The sequence below is a fragment of the Suricata suricatta genome, chromosome 3 (genome assembly GCF_006229205.1).
Source record: "Suricata suricatta isolate VVHF042 chromosome 3, meerkat_22Aug2017_6uvM2_HiC, whole genome shotgun sequence".
NCBI lineage: Eukaryota > Metazoa > Chordata > Mammalia > Carnivora > Herpestidae > Suricata > Suricata suricatta.
In genome coordinates this window covers 56914410-56938043 of record NC_043702.1, presented here as the reverse complement: position 1 = coordinate 56938043, position 23634 = coordinate 56914410, and the positions used below count along the sequence as shown (strand labels likewise).

At 41.4% G+C, this 23634-nt stretch overlaps 1 long non-coding RNA gene across 1 annotated transcript; it reads left to right on the top strand.

Moving 5' to 3' along the window:
* The first annotated feature begins 250 nt into the window (after positions 1-250).
* On the top strand, positions 251-23595 carry LOC115286469. Its single transcript, XR_003906079.1, has 2 exons — positions 251-398; positions 23471-23595. It is a non-coding gene; the product is annotated as an uncharacterized LOC115286469 (long non-coding RNA).
* The last annotated feature ends 39 nt before the right edge of the window (positions 23596-23634 follow it).

The window sequence follows — 23634 nt, the reverse complement described above, 5'->3', positions numbered from 1 at the left end:
TTGCTGATTTCCAGAATGAGCTTAGTCCTTAGGACATTCTTTCTGGGCAAATAAAACAAGGGTGAGGATCTTTGATTAAACTGAGCATATATGCTAACATTCTCTGTTTCCCTTCCAGGAAGCATTCAATATTTAAGAAATTCTGTATGTGAATGGTGGCTTGCTGCCTCATTCAGGGACCTTGCTGCCTGGTCGTCTGTCTGTGTTTCCATCTGAATCTTCTGGTGCTCTCAATCACAGGCAAGCTGGTTTCAGAGGTTTGCACAACTTCTGTCAGACTTTCAGTGGAATTCCAAGGTCCCTGCCAGCCTGTGCCAGGTCTGTCTGTGGCTCCCTCGCAGCACACACCTATGGTTTGCAACTCAGTGAGGTCATGCACACCCTCGCTCAGTTCTAAGGTAAGTGGTTTATGCTGAGATGCAGCTGTTTACTGCTTCTGAGTCCAGACTCTTCTGGGAGAGTCAGGCTTAACCTCGGTGTCAGCTGAAGTCACTCTGCCCCTTACAATATAAAGCTTGGTCCGAACCCCACGTGGAAAGGGCCAGGACTTTTTGAAATGTCTGACAGTCCTACAGGGCTTTAACCTCTCATCCTCAGGTCCAATATGTAAGCTCAAGCTACCTCTAAATTAATTTAGTTTTTGGCTTGCTTTATCATTTCATGATTACTGGTCCCCCAGAGGAGGGAAGCACGGCTTCTTTCCTTGACACGCCTTTGCGTGTGTTCATTCCTTGGTTCATTCATTCATAAAACGTGCATGTGCGCATGGAGCTTACATTTTAGTGAAAGAAGATGCACAATAACACAAAAAACAAGTAAATGCATTTTCTGCCCGTGTGATTAGTGCTCGGTGACAGAGCGGTGCATGAATATGGCAACTCCGTAAGGGCAGGGAAATTTGGTTTTTTTGTTTTGTTCATTGACCTGTTTGCAACACCTGGTGTAAGACCGATTGCAACACATGGTGTTGAGTAAGCATTTATCAGATGAATGGGAGGGCACAGGGGATATGGCGGTGGGGCACTGGCGAATGTCCAACAAGTGGGTCCCTGGGTAAAAGTATGTGCATGTACATGTGCACATATTTCGCACTTCACATTTAGATATTTACATATCTAAATATGTATTATATAATATATGATGATGATATAACATATATATTTATATGTATTATAAATTTTACTACATAAAGGATTTATAGAAAACAATTTATAAACAATAATAAGATATATAATTCTTTCCATTATAAATTCTTTGTAACCTACCAGTTCTCTGATTTTTGCCAAATTCTGGTTGCAATGGACAAATAAGCATAGTTCCAACATGTATGATGATAATTTTATTTATATTAAGAAAAACACAATGGTAGGGGCGCCTGGGTGGCTCAGTCGGTTGAGCATCCAACCTTAGCTCAGGTCATGATCTCACAGTTTGTGTATTCCACCCCTGCGCCCAGCTCTCTACTGTCAGCACAGAGCCCACTGTCTCCCCCTCCCTCTGCCCTCCCCCTACGTGTGCTCTCTTTCTCTCTCAAATCTAAATAAGACATATTTAAAAAGAAAAGAAAAATACAAAAATCAAAGAATACAAATGTACATTAAAACTTCACTCTTTCATCAGTGATATGTGTGACTGCTGAATCGTTAGGTTTTTGAATGTTGGAATAATATTTTCCCATTTTTTTGCACTTTCCACAATGTTATAGCTACAGAAATGACACACTTTCAAGTTTAAACTGTGTCACTAACATTAAATCTAGGCCCTTAAACTCTGTTTTGCACTTGCAAAAATATTGAAAAAATGTATGAGGCACAAAACAGAAGTGGCAATTGACTTAGATAATGATTTCTTTTTTTTAATTTTTTTTGTTTTTATTTTATTTTGAGAGAGAGACAGAGAGTGAATGGGAGAGGGGCAGAGAGAGAGAGAGAGAGAGAGAGAGAATCTGAAGCAGGCTCCAGGCTGTGAGCTGTCAGCACAGAGCCCAACGCAGGGCTCGAACCCAGAGACCGTGAGATCATGACCTGAGGCGAAGTTGGACGCTTAACTGACTGAGCCACCAGGCACCTCATTAGACAATGATTTCTGATGACAAATTCTTTGGCATATAAAAGTTTCCCAGAACATAGATTGGTAGAAGACTTATTCATAATCTTTACCAATAATGATTGAAGTAGGTGACTAGATGCTTATCACATGGGGAAGATATCTTTAGCATTCAAATACAAAGCAATGTTTTTAGCATAGCTAAGGCAAGAGTTAGTTCTTTGTGAGCAGGGGTCAAAAGCCTGTTTTTTTCGAGGGAAAGAAAAACAGGTTTTCTCAGGAAATGTAATGTTTGCTTCTATAATCACAAAAGAAGAAACTCCTATAACAAGTTTTTTCGTAAGGTACAATTCACATATTTTTAGCATAAGAAGGCAAGTCACTCCTGATATCAGTCAGTCAGGCGCCTTGGGGGTCAGTGCTCAAGAAGAAATTGAGTGGGGGTTGAGTGGGTGAAGATGCCAGTCGCCATCTGATGGTGGGAGACCTTGCAAACGCGCCTTACCTCACAAGGAGATTTTTTGCTCAACTTAGGAGTTCGGAAAAACTGGCTTCCTGCAGATACTCCTGGTATCTAGGGCGTAGAGGCCAGGGATGCTACGGAACATCCTAGCAACAAAGAACATCCTACAACAAAGAATTGTTTGGCCCAAAGTGTCAATAGTGCCAAGCATATCAAAAGCATGGATAACAGTAAAATATAACAAAATATTAGGAAGTGGTGTGTTTTGAGAATTTACTATCTTTATTTAGGGGTGCCTGGGGGGCTCAGTCAGTTAAGCGTCTGACTTCGGCTCAGGTCATAATCTCACAGTCTCTGGGTTCGAGCCCTGCATCAGGCTCTGTGCTGACAACTGGGAGCCTGGAGCCTGCTTCATATTCTGTCTCCCTTGCTCTCTGCCCCTCCTCTACTCACACTATTTCTCTCTCTCTCTCAAAAATAAACATTAAACAATTTTAAAAATAATATAATTTATTCAACTTAGTAGTATAATTTAACTAATTATATCATTTGATTTTTAATAACCATGTGTTTAATAACCAGTTTGCAAAATTCCTGAAAATTCAACAGCCAGTTCTTACACACTCACATGAGCCAGCTCCAAGACACCACGGGATAAAGTAGGGTAGAGAAGTAGTCACTATTTTATAGAGAGCATTCAAAGAAGTTCTTAGAAAGTGACTTAAAAATTTTTTAACATTATATTTATTTTTGAGAGAGAGAGACAGAGACAGAGAGGCAGAGTACAAGTGGGGGAGGGGCAGAGAGAGAGGGAGACACAGAATCAGAAGCAGGCTCCAGGCTCTGAGCTGTCAGCACAGAGCCCAACATGGGGCTCGAACCCATGAACCATACGTCGGGATCTGAGCCAAAGTCGATGCTCAACTGACTGAACCACCTAGGCTTCCCTAAAATAATTTTTTTAAACAAAATAACGACCCACCTTCTTTTACTTATAATCAACCAAAGCAGTTTAAAGTCTCCCATAAATACAGAATATTTTTGTAATTTTTAAAAAGAAAGCATCAATTAGCCTTGTGTTGCCATATTGTCGTTTGCTTGTGTCCTTCAAAATTCAGTCACAGTCAGAACTGCCTCTGAGTGAGGCCCCAGCATCAATCCTTCATTTTGGGGTCACATGTTTCTTTCCTTGGTGACTCTTGATCTCCCCTTTCTGTAACAGCTGCTAAGAATTCCGACCTTCTTCCAGCTGGGAGGGAGGTGTAACCCTCTTGCAGGTTTCTCTGTCTCACCCAGAGAGTCATAATATGAAGTTTAGTTGTAGCACATTTTAGAGACAGGAAGTAGTCACAGAAAAAAAAACCCCACCACTCCAAACCAGTTTGCTTCTGAGGCACCAGATACAGACTCTGTCATGCGCTGGTGTCTTGCTTACTCTAGAAATATCAGTCACCCTGCTGTTTTCCCATCGTGGTGACACTTTTCATTAGCTGAGCCATAAAGCCTGATCTTGGAAAGGAGAACCGTGGGAGAGTAGACAGCAGTGAGCAAACACCAGCTGTGGCCAGCAGGATCTGGACGCAAGTTCGCTACAGTTCTGCAGTCTGAAAGCAGGCTGACTAACGTCATATTTTCATTCTGCCTGGTGTTCCCTTCCTTTTCTGAGAAAACCTAAACTCTGCGAGTTTGTAAGAAAATGCCATGAACAACAAAAAGTCAAGGAAAAAGACTAAACAAAAGAAAAGAGAAAAAAAACTAGATGTATTAACAAATGATCAAGGAAATGAGTAAAACACACAAACTTTCTTGAGAGCAGTTTGGCTAAATATACAAAATTCATCAAAGATGTGTATAACGTGGAACCAGGACATCCGCTTCTAGGAATTTCTCTTACGGAAGTGATTGGGGAAATCTATAAATATGTGGCTTCAGAAATGTTTATCGTAGCATTGTTTGTAATGACAGAAAAACTGGAAACAATATAAACATTCCACAGTAGAAGATCGGTTTAGAAAGTTCTGGTCTGCCCAACTGGTGGAATACTATGCAGGCATTTAAAACAATATCGTGAAAGTTATTTCTTGATGTCAAAGTAAATTCTTTAAGTAGTTAAAAGTGATAAAAAATCAGATTGCAAAAATAGTATGAAGGAAATTCTTCTTCTGGCCAAAAAGGGGTAATAGGAACCAGATTTACCCTCCTGTCAGAAACAACCAAAAAATGGACAAAATATGTGAACAGTGAGCTTCTAGATACTGTATATCAGTCAGCAAAGGAGAGTGATTTCTTATAAATGGGAAATAAATGAGGCGGGCCCTACTACTGTTTTAGCTTCCTGTCTTAAGAGAGTTTCTGGACCAGACTGCAAGGAGGAAAGAGATGGAGGCCAGAGGATTTCTCCGTTGCAGAGATGGAAGAAGAAGTACAGAATCTGTGGGTCGAAGTTGCAGGAAATACCACCTGAAAGGAGAGAACTCTGGGAATGTGCAGAGGGTCGTTGTAAGTATTCACCTGAGCACTGATCGTGCATGTATGGAGGAAGCTGACTGAGACCAGGAAAGAATCACTCAAAAGGATTAGAGAGAACAGTGTTTGACACCTACACTGGGGCAGGAATGTGCCTGTTCCCACCAGACAGACTGGAAAACTTCATGATTTCCAGTGCCTTGGGCACAGTATACAAAATGGCCTTGTTGCAATAATGGAGACAAATTAGCCCTAAACTGAGCACTGCTCCAATCCTGCCTCACATACCTTAAAAGTAGGACCTGAAAGGATCAAACTGTTCCCAGTAAGGTAACTGTGTCACAAAGCTCAATAAAATTTCTAGGAATAGAACAATATCCAGCACACAGTGGGTAAGATCCACCATGTCTGGCATCCAATCAGAATTGCCAGGCATGCAAAGAAGGAAAACACCACTCATAATGAGGAGAAAAATCAGTCAATTGAAAGTGATCCAGAACTGGTGCAGATGTTAGATTTGGTAGACAAGGACACTAAGAGGTGTTATAATTGTGTTCCCTGTGTTCTAAAAGCTAATAGAGACATGCAAGATATAAAAAAGAATCCCAGTTGAACTTTTAGGGATTAAATATACATGTCTAAGCTTTTCTGAGAGAGAGAAAGAGAGAGAGAGAGCAAGCAGTGGAAGAGCAGAAGAAGGAGGGAAGGGGGAGAGAGAGAGAGAGAGAGAGAGAGAGAGAGAGAGAGAGAGAGAGAGAGAGAGAGAGAGAGAGAGAGAGAATGAATATTAAGCAAGCTCCATGCTGGGCATGGAGCCCAAAACAGGATTCAGTCTCATGACCATAAGATCATGACCGGAGACAAAATTAAGAGTCAGATGCTTAACCAACTGAGCCACCCAAGGACCCCTAATGTTTAAGATTTTTTAAAAAATACATTGTAAGAGATTAATGACAGATTATACATTGCAGAAAAAAGGAATAGTGAACTTGAAACATAGCAATAGAAACTTTCCAAAATAAAACCTAGAGTGTGTCAACTATACCTCAATAAAAATAAATAAATACAATGCAGTTTCATTTGTGTTTTAGCTATGGGACAATTTCAGGTAGCCCAATATCCTTGTACGTGGAGTCCCTAAAAGAGAGGAGAGACACATAGGCACAAAAACATTTGAGGAAATAATGGCACAAAATTGTTCAAGCTTGATGAAAACTACCTGCATAGATGCAAGAAACTCAGCAAACCCCAAGCACTCAAAGAAACAAGAAGAAAACGACATTAAGGCGCATCATAATCAAATTGCTCAAGATGAGTGGGATAAAGGAAATCTTAAAAGGAATTCAAAAGAAAATCATGTAGATGCAGAGGAACAAAGATAGAGATGACAGTCAATCTCCGCAGAAGCAATGCATGCAAGAAGGTGGAGAGCAGGACCTGTGACGTGCTGGAAGACAAAGGACTGTCAGCCTCTATCCTACATGCAGTGATAATATCTTTCAAAAACAAAACAAAATAAAGACATTTTCAGACATACAACAGCTGCAGAATTCATTACTAGTAAACTCACATGACAAAAATGTTTAAAAAAAAGGAAAAAGTCCTTCAGGTAAAAGGAAAATGATTCCAAGTGAAAATATGGATCTCCACAAAGCAATGAAGAACACCAGACATGGTAACTAGAATATATAAGGTATTTAAGGTATTCTTATTAATATTCAAATTTCTTTAAGGGAACTTTAGAAGATAACTGATGGTTAAAAAATAATGACAATGCAGTGGGGGTGGATATAACATATGTCAAAGTAAAATGCATATCAACAGTAGTGCATAGGTTGGGAAGGGAGAAATAGAAGTGCCCAATTGTTAACATATTTATACTGCATGTGAAATGGTTTGATGTGATTTGAGGGTAGACTATGATAAGTTAAAGGTGTATATTATAAACATTAAAGCAAACACTAAAAGAAAAAAAAAGCAAAAAATTACAGGTAGTAAGCCAATGGTGATAAAATGTAATCATGAAAATCATAAATTAATCCACAAGCCAGGGAAAGAGGAAAGGGGGAGGAAAGAACGAGGGGGGGGCTAACTAGAGTACAAGTAGCAAGATAATGATGGTTTTGAACCTAATCTTACCAACAATCCCATTAAATACAAATGGTTTCAATTCTCTAATTAAGAAGAAGAGATTGTCAGAATGTATTGAAAAAACAAGACTCAACTGTATGCTACCTAAAGGAAATGCATTTTAGTATAAAAATATGAATTAAAAGCTAAAGAACAGAAAAGATACATCATGCTGGCACCATTCAAATTAAAGCTGAAGTGGCTATATTTAATATTAAACCCTGTCGATTTCAGAACAAGAAATATTACCAGAGATTTAAAAAAAAGGCATTTCATAATGCTTAAGGATTCACTAAAAGAACATAATAATTCTAAATGTTTAGGCCCTTAATCACATACCTACAAAATACATGAAGCAAAAACTGAAAGAACTTTAAGGAGAAATAGACATATCTGCAGTTAGAGATTTCAACTGCTTTCTCTCCACAATTGATAGAACAAGTATACGGGAAATAAGTAAGGATACAGGATATTTGGACAATCCAACTTGACTTAACTGACATGTAGAGAACATTCCACCCAGCAGCATCAGAATACAGGTATATATGGAACACTTACAAAGGAAGAACTAAATGCCTATTTTAGGGGGAAAAAAAGCATCAAATTAATGACTTCACTTTCTAGCTTAAGAAACTATGAAAAGCTAAACAGCTATAAAAAAAAGGATAAGATCTTGCCATTTATAGCAACATGGATGGATGTAAAGTATTATGCTAAGTGAAATAAGTCAGACTGAGAAAGACAAATACTACATGATTTTACTTCTATGTGGAGTCTAAAAAAATAAATAAGCAAAAAGCAAAATCAAATTCTTGGGTACAGAGAACTGATGGTTGACCGAGGAGAGCAGGGTGAAGGGATGGGCAAAGGAGGTGGAAGGGAGTGGGGGGTACACGCTTCCAGTTATGGAGTGAATAAGTCATGGGAATAAAAGGTACAGTCAGTGATAGAATAACAGCACTGTATGGTGACAGATGGCAGCTGTACTTGTGGTGACCATAGTGTAACGTATAGACTTGTGGACTCACTATGTTGTACACCTAAGACTAACGTAACATTATGTATCACCTGTACTTCAATAAAACAAAAAAATAAAAGCTACCTAAATGTAAACAACAACAAGTATAAAAAGAACAAATTAAACTCAAACAAAGAAGAAGAAAATAAATAATAAAGATCAAGGTAGGGGAAAAAAAGCCAGAAAACAGAAAAAGAAGAAACAATGAGAGCAAAAATTGTTTCTTTGAAAAGATTGATAAAATTGGTAACTTTTATCCAGACTGACCAGGAAAAAAAAAGAGTAAAAACATAAATTACCAAAAATAGAAATGTGAGTGCTGATTTATGACAGATCCCATTAAAAGGATAATAAAGGAATGTTGTGAATAATTTTGTGTGAATAAATTCAACTATCCAGAAGAAATGGACACATTCCTTGGAAGATACAAATAATCAAAGCTCACTCAAGAAGAAATATATAACCTGAAGACCCCATATCTATTAAAGACATTGAATTTGGAGTTTAAAATCTTCCAACAAAGAAGACTATCGAGGCCCAGGATGCTTTACAGGTGAATTCTACAACTTCTACACAAACTTCCAGATAACTGAAAAAGAAGATCAAACTTCCAAACCCATCTCATGAAACCATCATACTCTGATATCAAAGTCAGACTAAAATATTACAAGGAAACTATAGATAAATAGCTTTATTAACATAGACATAAAAATTCTAAGCAAAATTTTAGCAAGTCAAATTCAACAATATATAAATAAGATAGTATATCATGACTCAGGTGCAAAAATCAATGTAATTCATAATCTACACAATATAAACAATAAAAGAAAAGCCATAAGATCATCTCAATAATGTAGACAAAGTATATGATAAACTCTAATGTCCAATACTGAGAAAAACTCAGCAAACTAGGAACAAAAATGAACTTCCTCAATCTGATCAAGGGCATCCTTGAAGAGCCTACAACTAACATCATATTTATTGGCAAGGACAGAATACTTTGCTTCTAAGATCAGAAGCAAGACAAAGATATCCCCCCTACTACTTCCATCCAACAGTATGTTGGAAATTCTAGCCAGTGCAGTATGGCAAGAAAAAGAAACAAAAGCCATCCATATTAGAAAGATAGAAGTAATGCTCTTTTTGTTTACAAAAACATTAAATCTATGAGAAATCTAGTAGAATTAATAAGTGAGTTTAGTATGGTTGCAGAATAGAAGATTAGTACATACAAAAATCAGTACTTCTATATATTAGCAAAGAATAATTAGAAATTGAATTTTTTTTAAGTAGCCTAGAAGTAAATCTGATCACAAATATAAAAGATCAGTTCACTAAAAACTGCAAAACATTGCTGATGGATATTTTAAAAGGCCTAAATAAATTGAGTCAAATATCATGTTCATGGGTCAGAAGACTCAGTATTATTAAGATGTTAGTTCTCCCCAAATTCATCTGAAGATTCAAAGTAATCCCCGTCAAAATCCCAGCAGGCATTTTAATAGAATTTGACATGCTGATTATAAAGTTCATATGGAATGAAATGCAAAGGACCTAGAATAGTTGAAACAACTCTGAAAAAAAAGAACAAAGTTGGATGACTAGCATTGCCTGATTTCAAAATCTTTCATAATGAAACAGTAGTGAAGACATTGTGGCATTGGTATAAAGACAGACAAATATAGCAGAAATTACAATAACAGACCCATGCATGTAAGGGCAACTGATTTTTACAAAGATGAAAAATAGAGTAAAGATATTATTTGCAACAAATGATGCTGCAACAACTTAATATCCACACACAAAAATAAGTAAATGGATCAATAAGAGAGAATGACTGTGCTGCACACCTCACGCCACATAGAAATTAAACTGCATCATAGCCTAAAGATAAAATTCCGAACTATAAAACTCCAGATAAAAACCACAGAAGACCTTATGACCTTGGGTTAGGCAAAGTTTTCTTATATATGACACCAAAAGTATTTTAAAATGTTGATAAATTGACTTCATCCAAATGAAAATTTTCCGCACTACAAAAGACACGAGAATGGAAAGGTCGGCTGTAGAGTTGGAGAAACTATCTGCAAATCATAGATCTGGTAAAGGACTTGCATTAGGAGAATATTAAGAACTCTCAAAACTCAATAATAAGAAAATAAACTCAGTCTGAAAAAATGAGTGAAGAGGATGAAGGATGGGAAATCAGCACACAGAAAGATGCTCAACATCATTAATCATTAGGAAATATAATACGATTGTACAATGTAATACAATATGGTTATACACCTATTAGAATAGCAAAAATTTTCAAAACTGACCATACCAAGTGTTGACAAAGATACGGAGGAGGCAGAACTCTCCTACACTGCTAGTGGGAATGAAACGTGACTTAGAACAATTTGGCAGTCTCTTAAGGCGTGAAACCGGGGCTCAGTCGGTTAAGTGGCCAATTTTGGCTCAGGTCATGATCTCACGGTTAGTGGGTTCGAGCCCCGCGTCAGGCTCTGTGCTGACCGCTAGCTCAGAGCCTGGAGCCTGTCTTTAGATCCTGTGACTCCTTCTCTCTCTGACCCTCCCCTGCTCATGCTCTCTCTCACTCTCTCTCTCAAAAATAAATAAAAAACATTTTAAAAAACATGAAACGTGTAGCAGCCATATAATTCAGTCATTTCACTTATAGGTGGAGTAAATATTTAAAGTAGACAAAAGAAGAGAAATAAACCAAATACTTTTAGGTGAAAGCATGAACACATCCTGGCAGAGCCATATGCTAGCGTTCTGTCCAGCCACAAAAAGGAATAAACTATTATTGATCATGCTGCGACACAGGAGAATTTCAAGGGAATTATACTAAGTGCAAGAAGCCAGATACCAAAGAGTGTGCACTGTATGAAACCATTCATATAAAATTCTAGAAAATACAAACTACTCCACAGTAACAGGAAAACAGATCTATAGTTGCCTGGCAATGGAACGGCAGGAGAGGCAGGATGGAGGCTTCCAATGGGGCACGAGGAGACTTTGCAGGTGATGGATATGTTGACTATCTGAACTTTGATAGTTTCACAGGTGCATATGCATGTTCATGTATGAAATTATACAATTTTATAATGTACAATTTCTTGTATGTCAATTATTCCCAATGCAGCTATTAAAAATAGCACCTGAATAGCTCAGTCGGTTAAGTTTCTGACTCTGGATTTGGGCTTGGGTCACAATTTCGCAGTTCCTTGGTTCCAGCCCCGCGCTGGGCTCTGTGGTGACAGCAGGAACCGGCTTGGGATTCTTTCTCCCTCTTTCTCTGCCCTTCCTCTGCTCGTGCACACTCTCTCTCTTTCTCTTTCTCAAAAAATAGCATAGCTTTATTTTGGTCAAAATATCGACGGCACTTATATGGTTGGGAGAGAGCATATACCCTCAAAGATGAAAACAGCTTATTTTTCTTTTCTCTCCTTTTTTCCTTTCTTCTCAGTTTCCTCTTCTTCCCTTGCTTACTTAAAATTTTATGATTTTTTCCAAAAAATGACATGTATTATTTGTAACAAAGCAAAATAGAAGGAGAACAATGAGGAATAACGGAACCAGAGAGATAAAAAAGGAAAGCTAGTGATTTTGTTAACCAAATCAGAAGGAAGAACAGGAGACACAGTTTGGAGGAATTATTTTAAAAATTCTTGTTCTAGAACACAGATTTTTATAAAAATTCATCAGGCACAAAAATTTTAGGAATCAAACTGGTGAATTTTTATACAAACCCAAGTTGGAATTTTCCAAGGCAGTTTCAGAAATATGTACACAAATAAATAATTACGGTTTGTTATTTTCCAAGCAGCAACTTTGGTGCAACATGGAGTAGAAAACAAGCCCAACTTGTGGCTGAAAGTTTGGAAAGAACAAAACCATTTTCTACGTAATGATGAGTTTCGGTCTAGGAGAGAATAGATGGTCTTAGGTCGGATTTACTGCCAGTGGCAATTCCAATAAACAGTTTTCTGTTTTTGGAAGAATTAGCTGCTGCATTATTACAGCTGACATACTTAGTGACCTAGATAATTTTCTGGAAGCAAAAGGATTGTGCAAATGCCATTTCTGTGTTAGAGCGGATGGCTGGTGAAAGGAGGTACTAGAAGATCAAATGTTTTACAAAGTCCCAAAGCCCTAAGACAGAGCTGCACTCCAAGACAGGACCCTTCAGCTGTCTGCTGTTCTGTAAAATACACAATGACACTGTGGAGTGGGCGGGGGTGGGGTGGGGAAGGGGAGTGCAGCGTAGCTCAGTGGTCACATCCACGGTTTCAGGAGTGAGACGACACAAGGAGAGATCCCAACTCCTCCACTTTCTTTTTTCTTTTTTAATTTTTTTAACATTTATTTATTTTTGAGAGACAGAGAAAGACAGTGTGAGTTGGGGAAGGGCAGAGAGAGAGGGAGACACAGGATCCGAAGCAGGCTCCAGGCTCTGAGCGGTCAGCACAGAGCCCGATGTGGGGCTCGAACTCACAGACTGCGAGATAATGACCTGAGCTGAAGTCAGACGCTCAACTGACTGCGCCACCCAGGCGCCCAAGCTCCACCACTTTCTATGTGGCCACAGGCCCTTTATTTTTCTCATCAGCCTGATGCGAATTCCAAGTTAGTTGGGGGTTGGTTTGGAGACGAAATAGTACATGAAAGGCACTTATGTTCATACTTACATTAATGTCCTTGATAAATTTTAGAATGTTTTGGTTCATTCATAGATGTGAACTAAGATCATAAACCAGAGTAATAGGATGTTCAAGCAGAAGGACGCTTAGATGCCATGGTCAGTTCTCCAGGCTGAGACCTGGGCGGGGGGGGGGGGGGGGGGGGGGGGGGGGGGGGGTTTGCACCAAGGCAGAGTCAGCTCTCTCCGTATGAAGCGTGTCCCGTTACACACCACAGTTGCTTGGCCCTGCTTTTCTGGATTCACTGTAAGTCCTTCATCAGCTGAAAAGCTTCTACTGAGCAATGATTAGGATGTTTTAAGTAAGTACAAATGGTCAGCACAGCTGAACTCGCCAGGGGGCTCTGATAAGTATTACCTGGTGATGGCAATTACATGACGACGTGGAGACAAGGCAGGAGACTAGTTCCAGAAGCTCCCTAGTGTGAAAATGAATCCCGTTCTCCCTCGCTCTTTCTCTTTCACACACACATGCACGCACACACATGCACACACATACACACGATCTTTGTCTTCTTTGCCTGGCTTACTAAGCGTTTAGGCTGCAAAACCATCTCGTTCTCAAACCAGAATGTCCTGCAATATAACTTATCCCTAAAATAAATTTCCATGTAAGGCTGTCCAACTGTTCATCTATAATACAAACAAGTAAGCAAAATAGTGTTAGGGAAGGGGCAAATTCTATCCTTCCCTTCTAGAATAACATCAGAAGAAAGAACGGAAACCTAAATATTTATATGGATAGAATGCCTGGCAGAGAGTGCAACTCACCATGCTTGTTCTGTGTTCCCTTTAATGGGTTTTAGAACCCTTTGTCTACTTTCTGAAAGGCTACATCACAGTATCCTTCCTCTTCAGCATATCTGCCGATCTTCAAGGACTTCTGTACATTCATCTGACAAGTGACAATGTGATAGCAGAACCTTGTTTAACCCCGAGCGTATCTGCATTCAGCTCTGCCTGAACCAGGGGATTTTGACCCCGGGACACATTACTTCAGATTTACAGATGGCCTCCCTACTTAAAACACTTGCTTGCCACATTGTCTTTAAAACAGAAGAGAAAATCAAATCCTTCCTACCCCTCCCATATTTCATGGTCGCTTCATTCAAATTCCTATTTGGCTTGGATGGGAGCTTCCTTCAGCTCAGTCCCAGCACACGGTGCAATACGGGGTGGAGCTTCTAGCTTCTGCTGGGCCATGTCTGTACAGTGCAGCTTCATTATTAGCTTTAAAGCAAATCTCCCGCAATTTAAAACCGCGCATCAAAATGTGTTCCAAACATAAAGACACATTATTTTCAGGCTCTCAACTATTTGAGACCATGCACACATCTACTCCTCTCTCCACTTCTTAGAAATGATCAAGACTTGACTCTTTGTAACTCTATAAAACTCTCTTGTTTGTTTCCAATTCTGCCTCCTCTTCATGCTGTATTTTCACAGGATAATGGAAAACAATGTGACAGTGAAGTGAGGAGGATCTGGCTCTATGTGTGAAGCTAATCGAATCCTCCCAAGGCGGTTGCCAATAGCATCCTGACCCTTGCTGGGAATCTTCAATATTGCGATGAAAAGTGCAAATTGTAGTTCAAATATGTCTTCACTCTAAGTGCATTGGGTCATTTACCTTAACAATGTGAATGTGCTCTCATTATCATGTTCAACTTGATTAGTGTATGGTCTAACATTTAAAAGTGCACTTCAGATAAAAGAATGTATAAATGCATGATTGGTTCCTAATAAATTGAGCAACCCCTTAATGAACTGTGAGCCGTCTAGAGAGGAACACGCACATACCAGTCACAGAAATGGCAACCCAGACAAAAATAGATTTGTGGGGGGGGGGGGACATCTTCCATGACACAATGATTGCTAACTTTGTTGGAAAAATAACTAACAGAATTTAAGACAACCAGGGAAATTAGTTGCTGGAACTAATTTAGGAGCTAAGACAAATGAGCACTGTCTTTTGGCAAGTGTGGAGCATGACTGAACTAACAGACCAGAAAGAGAAATTTCGAGGGGCACAGAGAAAAATCTCCCGTAAGAGCTTTCTCACTGTTTTCTTCAAGGTAAAATGGAGCTGACTTAGGATGTAAGATTTTCTTAGTCACTTAAGACACATTCTGTCCCACACTCTTTATTCCCATTTTCCTTTTTGTCCTGTCCTTTTTTCTTTTTTTCCTTTTAGTTGCTAAACATATATTTTATAAAGTATTAGGACAGGCAAAGGCACTGGCCAAACAGCCTGTTCACACAGCTTAAAAGTAGCAGTATGGTATCTCCTTTATAAAGTATATCTTACATTGACTTCTGATTGAAATCTAAGCATTTTCGGTTGGCTGAAGGCCAATGTGTCTTTCTATTTTACGTCTTACTCATATCAGATAGATCCAGGTGAATTTTAAATGTGTGTTTGAGGAATTTATGTATTTACTTGGCAGCAGACTCACTGTAAGAAATTTAAGAATTATGCAGATCAACATACCCAGCAAATGTTTACTGGGTGTTGAGTAGATGTAAGAGGAATGTAAATAAATATGAGCCACACGTGTGTGACAGGCCATCCACACAAGGAAAGAGAGTTCAGTATAGGATGGTGGAGAAAGGCTCATAAAGGAGATGAAACTTTAGCTTGCCCTTAAAAGATGTGACTGGGCAGAGATAAACCCAGAGAAGGACAGAGGACATTGGGGCAGTAGCTTCCACCTGAGAAAGAACACCTTGTGTCTGGGGTCTATGGAGGAGCCCAGTTGAGTCTGCAGGGAAAGCGCACATGGAGGTCCATGATGACAGGAAAGGCTGAGGGCCATGGAACTGGCTATGCATGGGAAAGTATCAAAGCCTTCAGAGGAAGCAGCAACTCTTGCAAAGAAAGACATATCTGGCCTGGTGAGTAGGCTACATTATAAGAGGAGGGTGCCTTCAGGCAGACTGTCCAGGGGAGGATGTCCCAGATGGAGCAGGTGTGGGGGGCGGGGGAGGAAAGGAAAGACAATGATGAGAAGTAGTTTGAAGGCAGGATTGTCCAGGTGAGGGGGCTCACCCGCTATGGCAGGTTTTCCAAGGATGGAGATAGACATGTATACATAACTCCCATATGCTCTTCTTAAAATAAGACTTTTTTTTTTAAGTTTATTCATTCATTTTGAGAAACAGAGAGGGACAGAGAGCAGGAAGGGCAGAAAGAAAGAGAAGTGAGAATCCCAAGAAGGCTCCACGCTGTCAGCAAAGAGCCCAACGTGGGGCCCAAACCCATGAACCATGAGATCATGACCTGAGCTGAAATCAAAAGTCAGATGCTTAACCAACTGAGCCACCCAGATGCCCCTTAAAATAAGATGTTGACCCTCCTGCATGGGGGTGAGGGGGGTCTGTGTTGTCTCCTCTCGGCCTAGGGAGAACATTGTAACTGCTACAACCAACAATGCAGTGGAAGTGATGCCGTATGAGGTTTGTGGATGCCACTGGGACCTGAGGGGAAATACGGTGCCAAGTCTCTGTTCCCCGCACCCCCTGAGTCTGTCTGTCTCTCTCTCTCTCTGTCTCTCTCTCTCTGCCACACGCACGCACACACACACACACACCTTGAGAGCCCTGAGCCAGCAGGCACAAATGCTGGAGAGGTCACCTGAGGAGAGCACAAAGAGACAGGCCTGAGGAGCCCCAGCCTTTCAAACCCAATGCTCTTTGAGTCTTTGAGCTGAGACCCCACATGTGGAGAAGCCGAAACAAGACATCCCATCTGTGGCCTGTCCCACTGGCTAGAAGCTGTGATCATAAGACACGGCCATTTATGCCACTCACTAAGTTTTAAGGAAAGTTGTTCTAAAGCCATAAATACCTATCACACCCCATCTCTTGACTGTAAACTCACTAGTCTTTCTACAGCCCCTGTTTCAGTGGTCAGCAGATTTTTTTCTCTTCAGAGCCAGAGAAGAAATAGTTTCAGCTTTGAATGTACTCTGCTACTATTGTGAGAAAGCAGCCTTAGACTTCATCCAAATGAATGAGGCTAGGTGTGTTCCAATAAAACTTTATTTACAAAAACAGGCATCAGGTTGAATTTGGCCTGAGGCTACTTTGAGGACTGCCCTCCCGACATCCTATTCTTAAGGATCATCAACAGTCTCAGTACCATAAGGGTACAAAGTCAGTCCCAAAAGCCTGCACCAGGGAGACAGAGATGGTACATAGGGTCCATGTCCAAGACTATATATCACAGGAGCCAGAGTGAATAAAAAGTCTGGGGTGACAGTTTCCCACCCTCTGCCCTGACCCGCTAAGCAAGCTCAAACCTTTCTAATACCAGTTAGGGCCTCAAAAGTATCCTAAGCTGGAATCCTTCATCCTCCTTCCTCCTATTTTGCTGTATTTTTGAATGCAACATATTGAGTATTCAATGCTGTGATCCCGAGGGTTTTCCTACCGGCTCAAAGGGTAACTGATTCGTAAAACCCAGTTCCCTGTTGCTAAGCGCTCGGATTTCATTTCAGAAAGCACAAGGGTGTTCTTCACCTACGATGCATGGAACTCAAGGATGGGTAAGAATGCATCCCATAGTCCAATTCCTATTCCGTGAAATGCCATCAAGTGTGAGCCACAGACAGTGACAGTAGGAGAGTACAATGGACTTGCGCTTCTGTTCCTGCCTCCTGAGAGCAGAGTTGCTGTTGGGTCCTTGATATCTTTAAGTGCTGATTTTGCAATGATGGCGAAGTAAGCAGTACTGAGTTCACAAGTTCACATCACAGAATACACCGAGAAAGAGACCTTAATGAGAGACAGAAGGACTGTAAGCTGGCCAGAAAATTCGCCTCTCCTTCCTCCTGGTTTTAGAAGATTCTCTAATAAGGGGATAACTTGGAGAAAAAGGGAAGAAACTCAACTAAGTGGAACAGCAGGAGTCCTTCCAGCAATCTTCTAAGCTGCTTCCTGAGAAGGCCTCCAGCCATTGAGCACTCAGAGCCCTGGAAGGCTTAATGAGAGCAGCCCCATGTGCCGACCTGTGTACAGCCACTCGGGTGCTGGCTTCCTGGGGGCCTCTGCCAGCCCAGCATCCACTGGCCCCTCAGAGAGAAAAAACTGGACAGGAAGGACTCTGAGTGAATGCCATTAGCCTGGCCCAGCTGATGTTTTATTGTGTATCTATATCCACCTATCACGGTCTCTATCTACAGCTGCGCCTGTATCTCTAGAACTCTCTATCTGACCTGTGTCTATACCTAAATCCATGGTTTGTCTTATATGATGGGGTCACTGAAATGTAGGTAGTGAAGTGTGCTAAGATAAATGGAGAGTGAAAACAGAATTATGAAGAAAGCTTCTATTTCATCAGCTCCCAAAGCCATGGAAATCACAAGCCCTGATGGGCCACAGGGAAGGTATGTCATCCTTAGAAGGTAGACGAAAGACCCGTCAGACTGACTGAAGAGCTCTTGCATGCTGCAGCAGGTTAGAAATTTGGCAAGCTCAAACCACAGTAGAAATGGTTTGAGAATCTCTGAATGGGGAAGATCCTTTCTTCCTCCCCTACCTGTCCCCTAAATTGCGACGACTTTCTGAGGTTGCGGGACAGCAATCACCATGCACTGTCACCTCGGGCCTCAGAGAAACTGACATATTCTTTCAGAAAGCATTTGATAAAACAGCTGTTTGTATGAGAGCTAGCTCAAACCTTCTGGGAAAACTGTGTTTAAAAGAATCGCTTTGATTTATAAAAGGTAGCAGAGTGCATGTCTGTTCTGAAATACCACAGAAAGGCCTTCCACAGAATTGGATTGTGCTTTTCAGTGCAGAGTGTTGAATTTTGTGCCAGGCAGTGAACACGAAGGGATGGTCTGGAGATCCTTGCCGCGGGAAGGCCACGGACTATCTCTTGGTATTTTCATCTGCAAAATGGATCTAATAAACCAGCGTGGCTCATCCGGCTGTTACAAGTAAGGTCCAAATGAGATCACGTATGGGAAAGTGCTGCAGAACCACATATGGGAAAGAAGCTGCAACGCTGTGCAGAGTTATTATCTTTGTGACATTTGGTACAACTAAGACAGAAACTCAGTAGGGAGAGAGAGATAAAATGGAGATGATCTGGTGACCAAGGTGTTCTTATTATTAAGCATTCATATAGCACTTTACATTTTCAGAGAGCATAGCAATCTTTTTTCCTGAGTTACTTTGACAGGTTAACTTCTCACTTCCTGACCTTGGAGCAATTATCATGTCGAAACATGGCAGAGAGGGTAAAAGTTCGGGAAAGCACTAGTGCAGCCATTTCCCTTCTAGATACACGTGGACATCAGCCGCTGAGAAATTGCTCCCCGCACCCCCCACAGATCTAAACTACAGGCAACATCAGCTAGAGCCCAAGACCAAATTTTAAGAACCATATTTCTCTCTCTATGTTCACAAAACCAGGCCAGGAACTTAAAACTCAAGAAGTCTTATGAAACATACCCACTGCAGTCCTGCTTTTCCTAAACAGCACAGAAAAAGATTTTTGATCTTTTCCCTGGAAGAGTAAGACAGACCTCACCCTGAGACCCACCCCACCCCCCACCAGCCCTATGTCCTGATGGGAGCCCTGTGCCCGCAAGGAGGTGGGTGCTGGTCAAAGGGCCGCAGGTCACATACTGATTCTGTAATCATTGATCCCTTGTGATTACTGAAACCTTAAAAACAAAGTAAGGCTTGGTGGTTCTTTCCATTGCTGGAGATGGAGGCTTAACTTGAGGATGCGCTTATTTTTAAGGAAGTAAAACATGAACAAAAGGCAACGTTTCAGCAGACGAGAATGACAAGACAGAATGCTATTCTGAAATGGAGACATTTAGGGCCCTGTGTTAAAAGTTTGGTTTTGGCTTGGGCTCTGTTTCAGCAAGATTGGTTTTGGTTGGCCTTTTCTGTCCTTCCCATGGCTGGGCCCAGAGAGAAAAACAAGCGCCTTGTCCTTGGGAGGGAAGGACATGGACAAAGTCCCTCACAATGGTGGCAGGTAAGGGTGCAGGGGAGGAAAAGACAGAGGGAGCAAGAGTAGCCACAGGACCTCCCCATGGAGGGCCATCACTGGCGCGCTCAGGGAAAGTGTTCCAGGTGAAAATGAGTTTTAAGGTTTTTTCCTCACTGAAAGTACCGTCTGTAAACTCCAGTCAGTTTTACCAGGTACCAAGTATTACAGCAAGTGAGAGAACGATCGAGAGCCAACAGTGCTTTGGGAACTCAAGGGGGAAAATCTTAGGGGAAAATAACACGGCCTCTTTGTGTGACAGGCTGGGGGTTAGGGAGTCAGAAACAGAAGAAGCAAAGAGATTAGAATACAGAGATGAAAAAGACCCCACGGAACATCTCCCCCACCCCCGCATCGTACAGATAAGAAAAACAGGCCCAGAGAGATTCATTTATTTCCCAAAGTTTTATGGAAAAGTTCCCATGCATTGTTTATATATTTGAGCTGGAGTTTTCCTGCTAATCCCCACTGCTTCCTTCTCAAAACAAAACAAAACAAAAAACGTTGGGCTTTCTCATTCTGTTTTCTCCCCCAAACTGCTAAGATATACTGACTGAAGGCCAGGTCCAAGCTGTAAGCCTCCAGACAAGAATGGCTCACTGAGAGACAGACTCTTGTTTACGATTGTACTGGGCTCTTTTCTCCTATTTTCCCTGGATTTTCCCTATCCTAACAGGCCTTTTTATTTTTACAGCTTTCCATGATGTCCCTTGACATATTCTTAGCTGCTTAGTCTGTCTACAGTCTTTAGAAAGAGGTGCCATTGGCTGCCCCCATTCAGCAAGCGTTTGTTGCAGGCTTGCTGTAGGCGCCAGGCATTGTTCTAGACCCTGGCTGTGTAGTGGCATTTGTGTGGACAAAGACCCTACCCTCCAAGGGCACATGCTAGAGGTTTGCTGCATCTGTCAACCCCAGGCACGGTCCTCCATGGAATAGCACAGTCTCTGTTTTCTACTAAACCCTTAATGGGTGCTAGCACCCAGGAGTCTAGCCACAAATGAGGTGAACAATCCTATTTCACTCAAGTGATACTGATTCTTCTTACTGTCTCCTTTATTTTGTCATTTTTAATCAGTACTTCTGGGCACCCTTCAGCTCCTACACCCCCAAGTAACTCAAGAAGCACCTTCAGAATGCACACGGTATCATAAACCCTTGAGGAATCTCGGTGAAGCTCTCTTTCCCGTTTAGCATCCAGAAGCCAATGCAAAAGGCAATTCACTTGATGGAGAAATGCCAAGTGCAGAGAACTTGGAAGTATTTTTGGAAGTTAGGTCTCTGTTACACCAAGATGCTTCATCATTTTGAAATACAGGGTGAGTTAAGGATCTATTAAGAGAAAAAAGAAAAATCTGGGAAGCTAGTTGAATTGATACCTAAAGTTGAGAACTCCCAAAGGGCAGTATTTCCCCAGAACCCTATGGTGACAGGAAGCCAACATCAGTGTGGCACAAGGCAAAACACAGGAGGCCTAGCCCCCTGTCTCCTCTTCACTTTCAAGGCCTTGAATGAAGGTAAAACAAAACCTCCACTGCACACAACCTTTCCAGATTCATTCTGGTGGAATCCTCTTAAATCTTGGAAACCTATTTGAAAGGCTTGCCAGCCCCAGGGCCTGAGGGAAATCTGCAGTTGCAAACAGTGTTGGGGTCTGAGCACCCACCAGTCAGTTACAACTATCAGGTTCTTCAGATTAATTCTATCACTTGCTGTGGCTTTGGGCATTTCAAACAAATGAAAAAGGTTAAATGGACACATGAAATGCACCTATCAAAGGTCGTTTTGGAGACACATACGCCTCTCCATGCCAGGCGAAAGGGTTCTTTAACTGACAGTAATCAGTTTCAGTGATTGGTACCGAAACAAAAGCAGCTGGTTTACAATTGTGACAAAGAAATTCCCAAATTGGCAGGAATTTCTGTGCAGGTCCTGAGGCAACTTTTCCCAGCGCAAGTGATCACCAGGGTCCTGGAGGCATTACCTAGACTGACTTCACGCTTCCCGGTCACAGCGAGCCTGCCGGTCTCCTGTGTTTGCTCTGGAGTCACAGCATGAACTGACAATAGAAGCATGGCAGGCAAAACCCCCGCATTAAAACAAAGTTGTCTCAAGGGTGTGCTGTGCCCCCCCCCCCGCCCCCCAGTCTCTTGCCGTGGAGAGGCAACATATACACCACTCTTGGAAGGAAAAAACCATCCACTTTCCTTGTCTTTTAGCAGAACTGTGACTAGAAAGGTCATTTCCTGCCTTGGTTTCTTCAAACGTGGTGTTTCAGAAGGAGAAGATGCCCATTTGGGAGGCTGGTGGGGCCCAGCGGTCACAATATCTCAGCCCTGGAGGTCCTATTCAACTCTTTTTTTTTCCTCTTCAGTGAGCTTTGCATAAAGCTTACCCAAACCCACATGGATTTCTATAATATCCAAAAAGAATGACAATGAGTGATGTGATGTAGGTGGAAACTGCCTGAAGAAATCTAAATTGTAACAGGAAAAAAAATTGACATTTTAGATTTTAAATGTTACACAGTTTTTATAAAGCTTCAGTCAATTTATTTTATTTATTCTAATGAAGAGCATTACAACTGCTTTACTGCACTGAAGCAAGCATCGATCACACCATTAATCACACCTTGTGAATAGCCACAAATCAAGTCCTAACAGCAAGCACTGAATCAGGAGCAATGAAGCATAAACTCCTTCACAATTTATGATCTCTCCAATTGCATCTTTTCAACCATTAAATTGCAAGATACCATAAATTTTTATCTTCTTCACTTCAGTCACATTATTGATTCTGCCGTGTGAAATATAGAAGTGCCGTAAATCTCGGCTATTGAATTAAATTTAAAGTCCCGACTTCAGAAAAGAAACCCAACACACTGCCATGGCTGTTAATTTACACTGAGGAACAAATGATAGAAACATTAAAATTTAAATGGACAACAGGGATTTCTAAAAGCCATAGTACTGTCAATCCTAGTCCTTGTCAACCTTGAAGGCTTTTTTTTTTATTATTATTAATTCAAATTTTAAAATGTAAAAAATAAAAAGAATTAAAAAATGTAAAAGTAGAAGGAAGGTAGATTATTCACAAGAACAGATCATAGAAAGGTTCCACGGGAATGGCTACCAATACTACCAGAGATTTTAGAAGCCAAGGTGATGACGGCGTTTGCCCTCGTCCCATCCTAGGGGATAGGTCTGACTGACCCCATGTGCCCTAGATCCCACTCAGGACACCTCTGTCCACAGTGATGACCCCACAGGAAGCACTGACAGTCACTGGGCAGGTGTGCTGCTGTCTCCACCTGCCATCCTGACCGCAATGCACGTGCTGCCCTGTGACCCCTGCCTGTGCACTCGTGGGCTGCCTTACCAGAACCCCCTGCAGTCTGGCTTCCTGCAGTTAGCCAATGGGAAGGACCAACAGAATCGCAAAGGGTGGGGTGTGAGAGAGGATGGAGTATGAGTTCCCCACTCCCCCCTGCTCTGCTGCCAGAATTTGGCAGGGGTGGGGAACCTCCCTGCCTCCTGTGTGTGTTGGGGAGGAGGGGTGGGCAAGGGTATTCCTCCTTGGCAGAAGGTCTTCCCAGAGTTCCGCTAACACTCTTCCCTCCCTTTGCCCCTGCAGGTCTGGATCAGGAAAGGCTTCTCCCACTTTTCTTCTCCAGGTGTCTCATACCCCTTAATGGTGCCCTTAACCCTGCCACAACTCTGAAAATAGCTCCTTCATTAAAGTTTCTTCATTTTAACATCTGGAAGGGATTCTGCTTCCTGCTGGAAACTTGCCTGAGA